The sequence below is a fragment of the Hypanus sabinus genome, chromosome 21 (genome assembly GCF_030144855.1).
Source record: "Hypanus sabinus isolate sHypSab1 chromosome 21, sHypSab1.hap1, whole genome shotgun sequence".
Taxonomy (NCBI): domain Eukaryota; kingdom Metazoa; phylum Chordata; class Chondrichthyes; order Myliobatiformes; family Dasyatidae; genus Hypanus; species Hypanus sabinus.
In genome coordinates this window covers 5,200,410-5,218,198 of record NC_082726.1, presented here as the reverse complement: position 1 = coordinate 5,218,198, position 17,789 = coordinate 5,200,410, and positions in this window count along the sequence as shown.

The window sequence follows — 17,789 nt, the reverse complement described above, 5'->3', positions numbered from 1 at the left end:
ATTCCTGATGGGTGCTGTGAGAAGAGAGCATGGCCTGTATGGTGGGGACTTTCCTGATGGGAGCAGTGAGAAGAGAGCATGGCCTCTATGGTGGGGGACATTCCTGATGGGTGCAGTGAGAAGAGAGCATGGCCTGGGTGGTGGGGGACATTCCTGATGTGTGCAGTGAGAATGGAGCTCGGCCTGGGTGGGGGCGGACATTCCTGATGGGTGCAGTGAGAAGAGAGCATGGCCTGTATGCTGTGGGACATTCCTGATGGGTGCTGTGAGAAGAGAGCATGGCCTGTATGGTGGGGACTTTCCTGATGGGAGCAGTGAGAAGAGAGCATGGCCTCTATGGTGGGGGACATTCCTGATGGGTGCAGTGAGAAGAGAGCATGGCCTCTATGGTGGGGGACATTCCTGATGGGTGCAGTGAGAAGAGAGCATGGCCTGGATGGTGGGGGACATTCCTGATGGGTGCAGTGAGAAGAGAGCATGGCCTGTATGGTGGGGGACATTCCTGATGGGTGCAGTCAGAAGAGAGCATGGCCTGTATGGTGGGGGACATTCCTGATGGGTGCAGTGAGAAGAGAGCATGGCCTGTATGGTGGGGGACATTCCTGATGGGTGCAGTGAGAAGAGAGCATGTCCTGTCTGGTGGGGGACATTCCTGATGGGTGCAGTGAGAAGAGAGCATGGCCTGTATGGTGGGGGACATTCCTGATGGGTGCAGTGAGAAGAGAGCATGTCCTGTATGGTGGGGGACATTCCTGATGGGTGCAGTGAGAAGAGAGCATGGCCTGTATGTTGGGGGACATTCCTTATGGGTGCAGTGAGAAGAGAGCATGGCCTGTATGGTGGGGGACATTCCTGATGGGTGCAGTGAGAAGAGAGCATGGCCTGGGTGGTGGGGGACATTCCTGATGGGTTCTGTGAGAAAAGAGCATGGCCTGTATGGTGGGGGACATTCCTGATGGGTGCTGTGAGAAGAGAGCATGGCCTGGGTGGTGGGGGACATTCCTGATGGGTGCAGTGAGAAGAGAGCATGGTCTCTATGGTGGGGGACATTCCTGATGGGTGCTGTGAGAAGAGAGCATGGCCTGAGTGGTGGGGGACATTCCTGATGGGTGCAGTGAGAAGAGAGCATGGCCTGTATGGTGGTGGGGGAGATTTCTGATAGGGTGCAGTGAGAAGAGAGCATGGCCTGTATGGTGGGGGACATTTCTGATGGGTGCAGTGAGAAGAGAGCATGGCCGGTATGGTGGGGGACATTCCTGATGGGTTCAGTGAGAAGAGAGCATGGCCTGGGTGGTGGGGGACATTCCTGATGGGTGTAGTGAGAAGAGAGCATGGCCTCTATGGAGGGGGACATTCCTTATGGGTGCTGTGAGAAGAGAGCATGGCATGTATGGTGGGGGACATTCCTGATGGCAGCAGTGAGAAGAGAGCATGGCGTGGGTGGTGGGGGACATTCCTGATGGGTGCTGTGAGAAGAGATCATGGCCTGTATGGTGGAGGACATTCCTGATGGGTGTAGTGAGAAGAGAGCATGGCCTGTATGGTGGGGGACATTCCTGATGGGTGCAGTGAGAAGAGAGCATGGCCTGTATGGTGGTGGGGGACATTTCTGATGGGTGCAATGAGAAGAGAGCATGGCCTGTATGGTGCGGGACATTCCTGATGGGTGCAGTGAGAAGAGAGTACGGCCTGTATGGTGGGGGACCTTCCTGATGGGTGCTGTGAGAAGAGAGCATGGCCTGTATGGTGGGGGACATTCCAGATGGCAGCAGTGAGAAGAGAGCATGGCGTGGGTGGTGGGGGACATTCCTGATGGGTGCAGTCAGAAGAGAGCATGGCCTGTAAGGTGGGGGAACTTCATGATGTGTGCAGTGAGAATGGAGCTCGGCCTGGGTGGGGGCGGACATTCCTGATGGGTGCAGTGAGAAGAGAGCATGGCCTGTATGCTGTGGGACATTCCTGATGGGTGCTGTGAGAAGAGAGCATGGCCTGTATGGTGGGGAATTTCCTGATGGGAGCAGTGAGAAGAGAGCATGGCCTCTATGGTGGGGGACATTCCTGATGGGTGCAGTCAGAAGAGAGCATGGCCTGGGTGGTGGGGGACATTCCTGATGGGTGCAGTGAGAAGAGAGCAGGGCCTGTATGGTGGGGTACATTCCTGATGGGTGCAGTCAGAAGAGAGCATGGCCTGTATGGTGGGGGACATTCCTGATGGGTGCAGTGAGAAGAGAGCATGGCCTGTATGGTGGGGGACATTCCTGATGGGTGCAGTGAGAAGAGAGCATGGCCTGTAAGGTGGGGGACTTTCCTGATGGGTGCAGTGAGAAGGGAGCATGGCCTGTATGGTGGGGGACATTCCTGATGGGTGTTGTGAGAAGAGAGCATGGCCTGTATGGTGGGGGACATTCTTGATGGGTGTAGTGAGAAGAGAGCATGGCCTGTATGGTAGGGGACATTCCTGATTGGTGCAGTGAGAAGAGAGCAAGGCCTGGGTGGTGGGGGACATTCCTGATGGGTGCTGTGAGAAGAGTGCATGGCCTGTATGGTGGGGGACATTCCTGATGGGTGCTGTGAGAAGAGAGCATGGCCTGTATGGTTGGGGACATTCCTGATGGCAGCAGTGAGAAGAGAGGATGGCGTGGGTGGTGGGGGACATTCCTGATGGGTGCAGTGAGAAGAGAGCTTGGCCTGTAAGGAGGGGGACCTTCCTGATGGGAGCAGTGAGAAGAGAGCATGGCCTGTATGGTGGGGGACATTCCTGATGGGTGCTGTGAGAAGAGTTCATGGCCTGTATGGTGGGGGACATTCCTGATGGGTGCAGTGAGAAGAGAGCATGGCCTGGGTGGTGGGGGACATTCCTGATGGGTGCAGTGAGAAGAGAGCATGGCCTGTATGGTGGGGGACATTCCTGATGGGTACAGTGAGAAGAGAGCATGGCCTGTATGGTGGGGGACATTCCTGATGGGTACAGTGAGAAGAGAGCATGGCCTGGGTTGTGGGGGACATTCCTGATGGGAGCAGTGAGAAGAGAGCATGGCCTGTATGGTGGTGGGGGACATTTCTGATGAGTGCAGTGAGAAGAGATCATGGCCTGTATGGCGGGGGACATTCCTGATGGGTGCAGTGAGAAGACAGCATGGCCTGTATGGTGTGGGACATTCCAGATGGGTGCAGTGAGAAGAGAGGATGGCCTGTATGGTGGGGGAAATTCCTGATGGGTGCAGTGAGAAGAGAGCATGGCCTCTATGGTGGGTGACATTCCTGATGGGTGTAGTGATTAGAGAGCATGGCCTGTATGGTGGGGGACATTCCTGATGGGTGCAGTGAGAAGAGAACATGGCCTGGGTGGTGTGGGACATTCCTGATGGGTGCAGTGAGAAGAGAGCATGGCCTGTATGGTGGGGGACATTCCTGATTGGTGCAGTGAGAAGAGAGCATAGCCTGTATGGTGGGCGACATTCCTGATGGCAGCAGTGAGAAGAGAGCATGGCGTGGATGGTGGGGGACATTCCTCATGGGTGTAGAGAGAAGAGTGCATGGCCTGTATGTTGGGGGACATTCCTGATGGGTGCAGTGAGATGAGAGCATGGCCTGTGTGGTGGTGGACATTCCTGATGGGTGCAGAGTGAAGAGAGCATGGCCTGGGTGGTGGGGGACATTCCTGATGGGTGCAGTGAGAAGAGAGCATGGCCTGTATGGTGGGGGAACTTCCTGATGGGGGCAGTGAGAAGAGAGCATGGCCTTTATGGTGGTGGGGGACAATTCTGATGGGTGCAGTGAGAAGAGAGCATGGACTGTATGGTGCGGGACATTCCTGATGGGTGCAGTCAGAAGAGAGCATGGCCTGTATGGTGGGGGACCTTCCTGATGGGTGCTGTGAGAAGAGAGCATGGCCTGTATGGTGGGGGACATTCCTGATGGCAGCAGTGAGAAGAGAGCATGGCGTGTGTGGTGGGGGACATTCCTGATGTGTGCAGTGAGAAGAGAGCATGGCCTGTATGGTGGGGGACATTCCTGATGGGTGCTGTGAGAAGAGAGCATGGCCTGGGTGGTGGGGGACATTCCTGATGGGTGCAGTGAGAAGAGAGCATGGCCTGTATGGTGGTGGGGGAGATTTCTGATGGGTGCAGTGAGAAGAGAGCATGGCCTTTATGGTGGGGACATTCCTGATGGGTGCAGTGAGAAGAGAGCATGGCCTCTATGGTGGGGGACATTCCTTATGGGTGCTGCGAGAAGAGAGCATGGCATGTATGGTGGGGGACATTCCTGATGGCAGCAGTGAGAAGAGAGCATGGCGTGGGTGGTGGGGGACATTCCTGATGGGTGCAGTGAGAAGAGAGCATGGCCTGTAAGGTGGGGGACATTCCTGATGGGTGCACTGAGAAGAGAGCATGGCCTGTATGGTGGGGGACATTCCTGATGGGTGCTGTGAGAAGAGATCATGGCCTGTATGGCGGAGGACATTCCTGATGGGTGTAGTGAGAAGAGAGCATGGCCTGTATGGTGGGGGACATTCCTGATGGGTGCAGTGAGAAGAGAGCATGGCCTGGGTGGTGGGGGACATTCCTGATGGGTGCAGTGAGAAGAGAGCATGGCCTGTATGGTGGTGGGGGACATTTCTGATGGGTGCAATGAGAAGAGAGCATGGCCTGTATGGTGTGGGACATTCCTGATGGGTGCAGTGAGAAGAGAGTACGGCCTGTATGGTGGGGGACCTTCCTGATGGGTGCTGTGAGAAGAGAGCATGGCCTGTATGGTGGGGGACATTCCTGATGGCAGCAGTGAGAAGAGAGCATGGCGTGGGTGGTGGGGGACATTCCTGATGTGTGCAGTGAGAATGGAGCTCAGCCTGGGTGGGGGCGGACATTCCTGATGGGTGCAGTGAGAAGAGAGCATGGCCTGTATGCTGTGGGACATTCCTGATGGGTGCTGTGAGAAGAGAGCATGGCCTGTATGGTGGGGACTTTCCTGATGGGAGCAGTGAGAAGAGAGCATGGCCACTATGGTGGGGGACATTCCTGATGGGTGCAGTGAGAAGAGAGCATGGCCTGGGTGGTGGGGGACATTCCTGATGTGTGCAGTGAGAATGGAGCTCGGCCTGGGTGGGGGCGGACATTCCTGATGGGTGCAGTGAGTAGAGAGCATGGCCTGTATGCTGTGGGACATTCCTGATGGGTGCTGTGAGAAGAGAGCATGGCCTGTATGGTGGGGACTTTCCTGATGGGAGCAGTGAGAAGAGAGCATGGCCTCTATGGTGGGGGACATTCCTGATGGGTGCAGTGAGAAGAGAGCATGGCCTCTATGGTGGGGGACATTCCTGATGGGTGCAGTGAGAAGAGAGCATGGCCTGGATGGTGGGGGACATTCCTGATGGGTGCAGTGAGAAGAGAGCATGGCCTGTATGGTGGGGGACATTCCTGATGGGTGCAGTCAGAAGAGAGCATGGCCTGTATGGTGGGGGACATTCCTGATGGGTGCAGTGAGAAGAGAGCATGGCCTGTATGGTGGGGGACATTCCTGATGGGTGCAGTGAGAAGAGAGCATGGCCTCTATGGTGGGGGACATTCCTGATGGGTGCAGTCAGAAGAGAGCATGGCCTGTAAGGTGGGGGAACTTCATGATGTGTGCAGTGAGAATGGAGCTCGGCCTGGGTGGGGGCGGACATTCCTGATGGGTGCAGTGAGAAGAGAGCATGGCCTGTATGCTGTGGGACATTCCTGATGGGTGCTGTGAGAAGAGAGCATGGCCTGTATGGTGGGGACTTTCCTGATGGGAGCAGTGAGAAGAGAGCATGGCCTCTATGGTGGGGGACATTCCTGATGGGTGCAGTCAGAAGAGAGCATGGCCTGGGTGGTGGGGGACATTCCTGATGGGTGCAGTGAGAAGAGAGCAGGGCCTGTATGGTGGGGTACATTCCTGATGGGTGCAGTGAGAAGAGAGCATGGCCTGTATGGTGGGGGACATTCCTGATGGGTGCAGTGAGAAGAGAGCATGGCGTGGGTGGTGGGGGACATTCCTGATGGGTGCAGTGAGAAGAGAGCATGGCCTGTAAGGTGGGGGACTTTCCTGATGGGTGCAGTGAGAAGGGAGCATGGCCTGTATGGTGGGGGACATTCCTGATGGGTGTTGTGAGAAGAGAGCATGGCCTGTATGGTGGGGGACATTCCTGATGGGTGTAGTGAGAAGAGAGCATGGCCTGTATGGTAGGGGACATTCCTGATTGGTGCAGTGAGAAGAGAGCAAGGCCTGGGTGGTGGGGGACATTCCTGATGGGTGCTGTGAGAAGAGTGCATGGCCTGTATGGTGGGGGACATTCCTGATGGGTGCTGTGAGAAGAGAGCATGGCCTGTATGGTTGGGGACATTCCTGATGGCAGCAGTGAGAAGAGAGGATGGCGTGGGTGGTGGGGGACATTCCTGATGGGTGCAGTGAGAAGAGAGCTTGGCCTGTAAGGAGGGGGACCTTCCTGATGGGAGCAGTGAGAAGAGAGCATGGCCTGTATGGTGGGGGACATTCCTGATGGGTGCTGTGAGAAGAGTTCATGGCCTGTATGGTGGGGGACATTCCTGATGGGTGCAGTGAGAAGAGAGCATGGCCTGGGTGGTGGGGGACATTCCTGATGGGTGCAGTGAGAAGAGAGCATGGCCTGTATGGTGGGGGACATTCCTGATGGGTACAGTGAGAAGAGAGCATGGCCTGGGTTGTGGGGGACATTCCTGATGGGTGCAGTGAGAAGAGAGCATGGCCTGTATGGTGGTGGGGGACATTTCTGATGAGTGCAGTGAGAAGAGATCATGGCCTGTATGGCGGGGGACATTCCTGATGGGTGCAGTGAGAAGACAGCATGGCCTGTATGGTGTGGGACATTCCAGATGGGTGCAGTGAGAAGAGAGGATGGCCTGTATGGTGGGGGAAATTCCTGATGGGTGCAGTGAGAAGAGAGCATGGCCTCTATGGTGGGTGACATTCCTGATGGGTGTAGTGATTAGAGAGCATGGCCTGTATGGTGGGGGACATTCCTGATGGGTGCAGTGAGAAGAGAACATGGCCTGGGTGGTGTGGGACATTCCTGATGGGTGCAGTGAGAAGAGAGCATGGCCTGTATGGTGGGGGACATTCCTGATTGGTGCAGTGAGAAGAGAGCATAGCCTGTATGGTGGGCGACATTCCTGATGGCAGCAGTGAGAAGAGAGCATGGCGTGGGTGGTGGGGGACATTCCTCATGGGTGTAGAGAGAAGAGTGCATGGCCTGTATGTTGGGGGACATTCCTGATGGGTGCAGTGAGATGAGAGCATGGCCTGTGTGGTGGTGGACATTCCTGATGGGTGCAGAGTGAAGAGAGCATGGCCTGGGTGGTGGGGGACATTCCTGATGGGTGCAGTGAGAAGAGAGCATGGCCTGTATGGTGGGGGAACTTCCTGATGGGGGCAGTGAGAAGAGAGCATGGCCTTTATGTTGGTGGGGGACAATTCTGATGGGTGCAGTGAGAAGAGAGCATGGACTGTATGGTGCGGGACATTCCTGATGGGTGCAGTCAGAAGAGAGCATGGCCTGTATGGTGGGGGACCTTCCTGATGGGTGCTGTGAGAAGAGAGCATGGCCTGTATGGTGGGGGACATTCCTGATGGCAGCAGTGAGAAGAGAGCATGGCGTGTGTGGTGGGGGACATTCCTGATGTGTGCAGTGAGAAGAGAGCATGGCCTGTATGGTGGGGGACATTCCTGATGGGTGCTGTGAGTAGAGAGCATGGCCTGGGTGGTGGGGGACATTCCTGATGGGTGCAGTGAGAAGAGAGCATGGCCTGTATGGTGGTGGGGGAGATTTCTGATGGGTGCAGTGAGAAGAGAGCATGGCCTGTATGGTGGTGGGGGAGATTCCTGATGGGTGCAGTGAGAAGAGAGCATGGCCTCTATGGTGGGGGACATTCCTTATGGGTGCTGTGAGAAGAGAGCATGGCATGTATGGTGGGGGACATTCCTGATGGCAGCAGTGAGAAGAGAGCATGGCGTGGGTGGTGGGGGACATTCCTGATGGGTGCAGTGAGAAGAGAGCATGGCCTGTAAGGTGGGGGACATTCCTGATGGGTGCACTGAGAAGAGAGCATGGCCTGTATGGTGGGGGACATTCCTGATGGGTGCTGTGAGAAGAGATCATGGCCTGTATGGTGGAGGACATTCCTGATGGGTGTAGTGAGAAGAGAGCATGGCCTGTATGGTGGGGGACATTCCTGATGGGTGCAGTGAGAAGAGAGCATGGCCTGGGTGGTGGGGGACATTCCTGATGGGTGCAGTGAGAAGAGAGCATGGCCTGTATGGTGGTGGGGGACATTTCTGATGGGTGCAATGAGAAGAGAGCATGGCCTGTATGGTGTGGGACATTCCTGATGGGTGCAGTGAGAAGAGAGTACGGCCTGTATGGTGGGGGACCTTCCTGATGGGTGCTGTGAGAAGAGAGCATGGCCTGTATGGTGGGGGACATTCCTGATGGCAGCAGTGAGAAGAGAGCATGGCGTGGGTGGTGGGGGACATTCCTGATGTGTGCAGTGAGAATGGAGCTCAGCCTGGGTGGGGGCGGACATTCCTGATGGGTGCAGTGAGAAGAGAGCATGGCCTGTATGCTGTGGGACATTCCTGATGGGTGCTGTGAGAAGAGAGCATGGCCTGTATGGTGGGGACTTTCCTGATGGGAGCAGTGAGAAGAGAGCATGGCCTCTATGGTGGGGGACATTCCTGATGGGTGCAGTGAGAAGAGAGCATGGCCTGGGTGGTGGGGGACATTCCTGATGTGTGTAGTGAGAATGGAGCTCGGCCTGGGTGGGGGCGGACATTCCTGATGGGTGCAGTGAGAAGAGAGCATGGCCTGTATGCTGTGGGACATTCCTGATGGGTGCTGTGAGAAGAGAGCATGGCCTGTATGGTGGGGATTTTCCTGATGGGAGCAGTGAGAAGAGCGCATGGCCTCTATGGTGGGGGACATTCCTGATGGGTGCAGTGAGAAGAGAGCATGGCCTCTATGGTGGGGGACATTCCTGATGGGTGCAGTGAGAAGAGAGCATGGCCTGGATGGTGGGGGACATTCCTGATGGGTGCAGTGAGAAGAGAGCATGGCCTGTATGGTGGGGGACATTCCTGATGGGTGCAGTCAGAAGAGAGAATGGCCTGTATGGTGGGGGACATTCCTGATGGGTGCAGTGAGAAGAGAGCATGGCCTGTATGGTGGGGGACATTCCTGATGGGTGCAGTGAGAAGAGAGCATGTCCTGTCTGGTGGGGGACATTCCTGATGGGTGCAGTGAGAAGAGAGCATGGCCTGTATGGTGGGGGACATTCCTGATGGGTGCAGTGAGAAGAGAGCATGTCCTGTATGGTGGGGGACATTCCTGATGGGTGCAGTGAGAAGAGAGCATGGCCTGTATGTTGGGGGACATTCCTTATGGGTGCAGTGAGAAGAGAGCATGGCCTGTATGGTGGGGGAACATTCCTGATGGGTGCAGTGAGAAGAGAGCATGGCCTGGGTGATGGGGGACATTCCTGATGGGTGCAGTGAGAAGAGAGCATGGCCTGGGTGGTGGGGGACATTCCTGATGGGTTCTGTGAGAAAAGAGCATGGCCTGTATGGTGGGGGAAATTCCTGATGGGTGCAGTGAGAAGAGAGCATGGCCTCTATGGTGGGTGACATTCCTGATGGGTGTAGTGATTAGAGAGCATGGCCTGTATGGTGGGGGACATTCCTGATGGGTGCAGTGAGAAGAGAACATGGCCTGGGTGGTGTGGGACATTCCTGATGGGTGCAGTGAGAAGAGAGCATGGCCTGTATGGTGGGGGACATTCCTGATTGGTGCAGTGAGAAGAGAGCATAGCCTGTATGGTGGGCGACATTCCTGATGGCAGCAGTGAGAAGAGAGCATGGCGTGGGTGGTGGGGGACATTCCTCATGGGTGTAGAGAGAAGAGTGCATGGCCTGTATGTTGGGGGACATTCCTGATGGGTGCAGTGAGATGAGAGCATGGCCTGTGTGGTGGTGGACATTCCTGATGGGTGCAGAGTGAAGAGAGCATGGCCTGGGTGGTGGGGGACATTCCTGATGGGTGCAGTGAGAAGAGAGCATGGCCTGTATGGTGGGGGAACTTCCTGATGGGGGCAGTGAGAAGAGAGCATGGCCTTTATGGTGGTGGGGGACAATTCTGATGGGTGCAGTGAGAAGAGAGCATGGACTGTATGGTGCGGGACATTCCTGATGGGTGCAGTCAGAAGAGAGCATGGCCTGTATGGTGGGGGACCTTCCTGATGGGTGCTGTGAGAAGAGAGCATGGCCTGTATGGTGGGGGACATTCCTGATGGCAGCAGTGAGAAGAGAGCATGGCGTGTGTGGTGGGGGACATTCCTGATGTGTGCAGTGAGAAGAGAGCATGGCCTGTATGGTGGGGGACATTCCTGATGGGTGCTGTGAGAAGAGAGCATGGCCTGGGTGGTGGGGGACATTCCTGATGGGTGCAGTGAGAAGAGAGCATGGCCTGTATGGTGGTGGGGGAGATTTCTGATGGGTGCAGTGAGAAGAGAGCATGGCCTTTATGGTGGGGACATTCCTGATGGGTGCAGTGAGAAGAGAGCATGGCCTCTATGGTGGGGGACATTCCTTATGGGTGCTGCGAGAAGAGAGCATGGCATGTATGGTGGGGGACATTCCTGATGGCAGCAGTGAGAAGAGAGCATGGCGTGGGTGGTGGGGGACATTCCTGATGGGTGCAGTGAGAAGAGAGCATGGCCTGTAAGGTGGGGGACATTCCTGATGGGTGCACTGAGAAGAGAGCATGGCCTGTATGGTGGGGGACATTCCTGATGGGTGCTGTGAGAAGAGATCATGGCCTGTATGGTGGAGGACATTCCTGATGGGTGTAGTGAGAAGAGAGCATGGCCTGTATGGTGGGGGACATTCCTGATGGGTGCAGTGAGAAGAGAGCATGGCCTGGGTGGTGGGGGACATTCCTGATGGGTGCAGTGAGAAGAGAGCATGGCCTGTATGGTGGTGGGGGACATTTCTGATGGGTGCAATGAGAAGAGAGCATGGCCTGTATGGTGTGGGACATTCCTGATGGGTGCAGTGAGAAGAGAGTACGGCCTGTATGGTGGGGGACCTTCCTGATGGGTGCTGTGAGAAGAGAGCATGGCCTGTATGGTGGGGGACATTCCTGATGGCAGCAGTGAGAAGAGAGCATGGCGTGGGTGGTGGGGGACATTCCTGATGTGTGCAGTGAGAATGGAGCTCAGCCTGGGTGGGGGCGGACATTCCTGATGGGTGCAGTGAGAAGAGAGCATGGCCTGTATGCTGTGGGACATTCCTGATGGGTGCTGTGAGAAGAGAGCATGGCCTGTATGGTGGGGACTTTCCTGATGGGAGCAGTGAGAAGAGAGCATGGCCACTATGGTGGGGGACATTCCTGATGGGTGCAGTGAGAAGAGAGCATGGCCTGGGTGGTGGGGGACATTCCTGATGTGTGCAGTGAGAATGGAGCTCGGCCTGGGTGGGGGCGGACATTCCTGATGGGTGCAGTGAGAAGAGAGCATGGCCTGTATGCTGTGGGACATTCCTGATGGGTGCTGTGAGAAGAGAGCATGGCCTGTATGGTGGGGACTTTCCTGATGGGAGCAGTGAGAAGAGACCATGGCCTCTATGGTGGGGGACATTCCTGATGGGTGCAGTGAGAAGAGAGCATGGCCTCTATGGTGGGGGACATTCCTGATGGGTGCAGTGAGAAGAGAGCATGGCCTGGATGGTGGGGGATTTTCCTGATGGGTGCAGTGAGAAGAGAGCATGGCCTGTATGGTGGGGGACATTCCTGATGGGTGCAGTCAGAAGAGAGCATGGCCTGTATGGTGGGGGACATTCCTGATGGGTGCAGTGAGAAGAGAGCATGGCCTGTATGGTGGGGGACATTCCTGATGGGTGCAGTGAGAAGAGAGCATGGCCTCTATGGTGGGGGACATTCCTGATGGGTGCAGTCAGAAGAGAGCATGGCCTGTAAGGTGGGGGAACTTCATGATGTGTGCAGTGAGAATGGAGCTCGGCCTGGGTGGGGGCGGACATTCCTGATGGGTGCAGTGAGAAGAGAGCATGGCCTGTATGCTGTGGGACATTCCTGATGGGTGCTGTGAGAAGAGAGCATGGCCTGTATGGTGGGGACTTTCCTGATGGGTGCAGTGAGAAGAGAGCATGGCCTCTATGGTGGGGGACATTCCTGATGGGTGCAGTCAGAAGAGAGCATGGCCTGGGTGGTGGGGGACATTCCTGATGGGTGCAGTGAGAAGAGAGCAGGGCCTGTATGGTGGGGTACATTCCTGATGGGTGCAGTGAGAAGAGAGCATGGCCTGTATGGTGGGGGACATTCCTGATGGGTGCAGTGAGAAGAGAGCATGGCGTGGGTGGTGGGGGACATTCCTGATGGGTGCAGTGAGAAGAGAGCATGGCCTGTAAGGTGGGGGACTTTCCTGATGGGTGCAGTGAGAAGGGAGCATGGCCTGTATGGTGGGGGACATTCCTGATGGGTGTTGTGAGAAGAGAGCATGACCTGTATGGTGGGGGACATTCCTGATGGGTGTAGTGAGAAGAGAGCATGGCCTGTATGGTAGGGGACATTCCTGATTGGTGCAGTGAGAAGAGAGCAAGGCCTGGGTGGTGGGGGACATTCCTGATGGGTGCTGTGAGAAGAGTGCATGGCCTGTATGGTGGGGGACATTCCTGATGGGTGCTGTGAGAAGAGAGCATGGCCTGTATGGTTGGGGACATTCCTGATGGCAGCAGTGAGAAGAGAGGATGGCGTGGGTGGTGGGGGACATTCCTGATGGGTGCAGTGAGAAGAGAGCTTGGCCTGTAAGGAGGGGGACCTTCCTGATGGGAGCAGTGAGAAGAGAGCATGGCCTGTATGGTGGGGGACATTCCTGATGTGTGCTGTGAGAAGAGTTCATGGCCTGTATGGTGGGGGACATTCCTGATGGGTGCAGTGAGAAGAGAGCATGGCCTGGGTGGTGGGGGACATTCCTGATGGGTGCAGTGAGAAGAGAGCATGGCCTGTATGGTGGGGGACATTCCTGATGGGTACAGTGAGAAGAGAGCATGGCCTGGGTTGTGGGGGACATTCCTGATGGGTGCAGTGAGAAGAGAGCATGGCCTGTATGGTGGTGGGGGACATTTCTGATGAGTGCAGTGAGAAGAGATCATGGCCTGTATGGCGGGGGACATTCCTGATGGGTGCAGTGAGAAGACAGCATGGCCTGTATGGTGTGGGACATTCCAGATGGGTGCAGTGAGAAGAGAGGATGGCCTGTATGGTGGGGGAAATTCCTGATGGGTGCAGTGAGAAGAGAGCATGGCCTCTATGGTGGGTGACATTCCTGATGGGTGTAGTGATTAGAGAGCATGGCCTGTATGGTGGGGGACATTCCTGATGGGTGCAGTGAGAAGAGAACATGGCCTGGGTGGTGTGGGACATTCCTGATGGGTGCAGTGAGAAGAGAGCATGGCCTGTATGGTGGGGGACATTCCTGATTGGTGCAGTGAGAAGAGAGCATAGCCTGTATGGTGGGCGACATTCCTGATGGCAGCAGTGAGAAGAGAGCATGGCGTGGGTGGTGGGGGACATTCCTGATTGGTGCAGTGAGAAGAGAGCATGGCCTGTATGGTGGGGGAACTTCCTGATGGGGGCAGTGAGAAGAGAGCATGGCCTTTATGTTGGTGGGGGACAATTCTGATGGGTGCAGTGAGAAGAGAGCATGGACTGTATGGTGCGGGACATTCCTGATGGGTGCAGTCAGAAGAGAGCATGGCCTGTATGGTGGGGGACCTTCCTGATGGGTGCTGTGAGAAGAGAGCATGGCCTGTATGGTGGGGGACATTCCTGATGGCAGCAGTGAGAAGAGAGCATGGCGTGTGTGGTGGGGGACATTCCTGATGTGTGCAGTGAGAAGAGAGCATGGCCTGTATGGTGGGGGACATTCCTGATGGGTGCTGTGAGTAGAGAGCATGGCCTGGGTGGTGGGGGACATTCCTGATGGGTGCAGTGAGAAGAGAGCATGGCCTGTATGGTGGTGGGGGAGATTTCTGATGGGTGCAGTGAGAAGAGAGCATGGCCTGTATGGTGGGGACATTCCTGATGGGTGCAGTGAGAAGAGAGCATGGCCTCTATGGTGGGGGACATTCCTTATGGGTGCTGTGAGAAGAGAGCATGGCATGTATGGTGGGGGACATTCCTGATGGCAGCAGTGAGAAGAGAGCATGGCGTGGGTGGTGGGGGACATTCCTGATGGGTGCAGTGAGAAGAGAGCATGGCCTGTAAGGTGGGGGACATTCCTGATGGGTGCACTGAGAAGAGAGCATGGCCTGTATGGTGGGGGACATTCCTGATGGGTGCTGTGAGAAGAGATCATGGCCTGTATGGTGGAGGACATTCCTGATGGGTGTAGTGAGAAGAGAGCATGGCCTGTATGGTGGGGGACATTCCTGATGGGTGCAGTGAGAAGAGAGCATGGCCTGGGTGGTGGGGGACATTCCTGATGGGTGCAGTGAGAAGAGAGCATGGCCTGTATGGTGGTGGGGGACATTTCTGATGGGTGCAGTGAGAAGAGAGTACGGCCTGTATGGTGGGGGACCTTCCTGATGGGTGCTGTGAGAAGAGAGCATGGCCTGTATGGTGGGGGACATTCCTGATGGCAGCAGTGAGAAGAGAGCATGGCGTGGGTGGTGGGGGACATTCCTGATGTGTGCAGTGAGAATGGAGCTCAGCCTGGGTGGGGGCGGACATTCCTGATGGGTGCAGTGAGAAGAGAGCATGGCCTGTATGCTGTGGGACATTCCTGATGGGTGCTGTGAGAAGAGAGCATGGCCTGTATGGTGGGGACTTTCCTGATGGGAGCAGTGAGAAGAGAGCATGGCCTCTATGGTGGGGGACATTCCTGATGGGTGCAGTGAGAAGAGAGCATGGCCTGGGTGGTGGGGGACATTCCTGATGTGTGCAGTGAGAATGGAGCTCGGCCTGGGTGGGGGCGGACATTCCTGATGGGTGCAGTGAGAAGAGAGCATGGCCTGTATGCTGTGGGACATTCCTGATGGGTGCTGTGAGAAGAGAGCATGGCCTGTATGGTGGGGACTTTCCTGATGGGAGCAGTGAGAAGAGAGCATGGCCTCTATGGTGGGGGACATTCCTGATGGGTGCAGTGAGAAGAGAGCATGGCCTCTATGGTGGGGGACATTCCTGATGGGTGCAGTGAGAAGAGAGCATGGCCTGGATGGTGGGGGACATTCCTGATGGGTGCAGTGAGAAGAGAGCATGGCCTGTATGGTGGGGGACATTCCTGATGGGTGCAGTCAGAAGAGAGCATGGCCTGTATGGTGGGGGACATTCCTGATGGGTGCAGTGAGAAGAGAGCATGGCCTGTATGGTGGGGGACATTCCTGATGGGTGCAGTGAGAAGAGAGCATGTCCTGTCTGGTGGGGGACATTCCTGATGGGTGCAGTGAGAAGAGAGCATGGCCTGTATGGTGGGGGACATTCCTGATGGGTGCAGTGAGAAGAGAGCATGTCCTGTATGGTGGGGGACATTCCTGATGGGTGCAGTGAGAAGAGAGCATGGCCTGTATGTTGGGGGACATTCCTTATGGGTGCAGTGAGAAGAGAGCATGGCCTGTATGGTGGGGGAACATTCCTGATGGGTGCAGTGAGAAGAGAGCATGGCCTGGGTGGTGGGGGACATTCCTGATGGGTGCAGTGAGAAGAGAGCATGGCCTGGGTGGTGGGGGACATTCCTGATGGGTTCTGTGAGAAAAGAGCATGGCCTGTATGGTGGGGGACATTCCTGATGGGTGCTGTGAGAAGAGAGCATGGCCTGTATGGTGGGGACTTTCCTGATGGGAGCAGTGAGAAGAGAGCATGGCCTCTATGGTGGGGGACATTCCTGATGGGTGCAGTGAGAAGAGAGCATGTCCTGTATGGTGGGGGACATTCCTGATGGGTGCAGTGAGAAGAGAGCATGGCCTGTATGTTGGGGGACATTCCTTATGGGTGCAGTGAGAAGAGAGCATGGCCTGTATGGTGGGGGAACATTCCTGATGGGTGCAGTGAGAAGAGAGCATGGCCTGGGTGGTGGGGGACATTCCTGATGGGTGCAGTGAGAAGAGAGCATGGCCTGGGTGGTGGGGGACATTCCTGATGGGTTCTGTGAGAAAAGAGCATGGCCTGTATGGTGGGGGACATTCCTGATGGGTGCTGTGAGAAGAGAGCATGGCCTGTATGGTGGGGACTTTCCTGATGGGAGCAGTGAGAAGAGAGCATGGCCTCTATGGTGGGGGACATTCCTGATGGGTGCAGTGAGAAGAGAGCATGGCCTGGGTGGTGGGGGACATTCCTGATGTGTGCAGTGAGAATGGAGCTCGGCCTGGGTGGGGGCGGACATTCCTGATGGGTGCAGTGAGAAGAGAGCATGGCCTGTATGCTGTGGGACATTCCTGATGGGTGCTGTGAGAAGAGAGCATGGCCTGTATGGTGGGGACTTTCCTGATGGGAGCAGTGAGAAGAGAGCATGGCCTCTATGGTGGGGGATATTCCTGATGGGTGCAGTGAGAAGAGAGCATGGCCTCTATGGTGGGGGACATTCCTGATGGGTGCAGTGAGAAGAGAGCATGGCCTGGATGGTGGGGGACATTCCTGATGGGTGCAGTGAGAAGAGAGCATGGCCTGTATGGTGGGGGACATTCCTGATGGGTGCAGTGAGAAGAGAGCATGGCCTGTATGGTGGGGGACATTCCTGATGGGTGCAGTGAGAAGAGAGCATGTCCTGTCTGGTGGGGGACATTCCTGATGGGTGCAGTGAGAAGAGAGCATGGCCTCTATGGTGGGGGACATTCCTGATGGGTGCAGTCAGAAGAGAGCATGGCCTGTAAGGTGGGGGAACTTCATGATGTGTGCAGTGAGAATGGAGCTCGGCCTGGGTGGGGGCGGACATTCCTGATGGGTGCAGTGAGAAGAGAGCATGGCCTGTATGCTGTGGGACATTCCTGATGGGTGCTGTGAGAAGAGAGCATGGCCTGTATGGTGGGGACTTTCCTGATGGGAGCAGTGAGAAGAGAGCATGGCCTCTATGGTGGGGGACATTCCTGATGGGTGCAGTCAGAAGAGAGCATGGCCTGGGTGGTGGGGGACATTCCTGATGGGTGCAGTGAGAAGAGAGCATGGCCTGTATGGTGGGGGACATTCCTGATGGGTTCAGTGAGAAGAGAGCATGGCCTGGGTGGTGGGGGACATTCCTGATGGGTGTATTGAGAAGAGAGCATGGCCTCTATGGAGGGGGACATTCCTTATGGGTGCTGTGAGAAGAGAGCATGGCATGTATGGTGGGGGACATTCCTGATGACAGCAGTGAGAAGAGAGCATGGCGTGGGTGGTGGGGGACATTCCTGATGGGTGCAGTGAGAAGAGAGCATGGCCTGTAAGGTGGGGGACATTCCTGATGGGTGCACTGAGAAGAGAGCATGGCCTGTATGGTGGGGGACATTCCTGATGGGTGCTGTGAGAAGAGATCATGGCCTGTATGGTGGAGGACATTCCTGATGGGTGTAGTGAGAAGAGAGCATGGCCTGTATGGTGGGGGACATTCCTGATGGGTGCAGTGAGAAGAGAGCATGGCCTGTATGGTGGTGGGGGACATTTCTGATGGGTGCAATGAGAAGAGAGCATGGCCTGTATGGTGCGGGACATTCCTGATGGGTGCAGTGAGAAGAGAGTACGGCCTGTATGGTGGGGG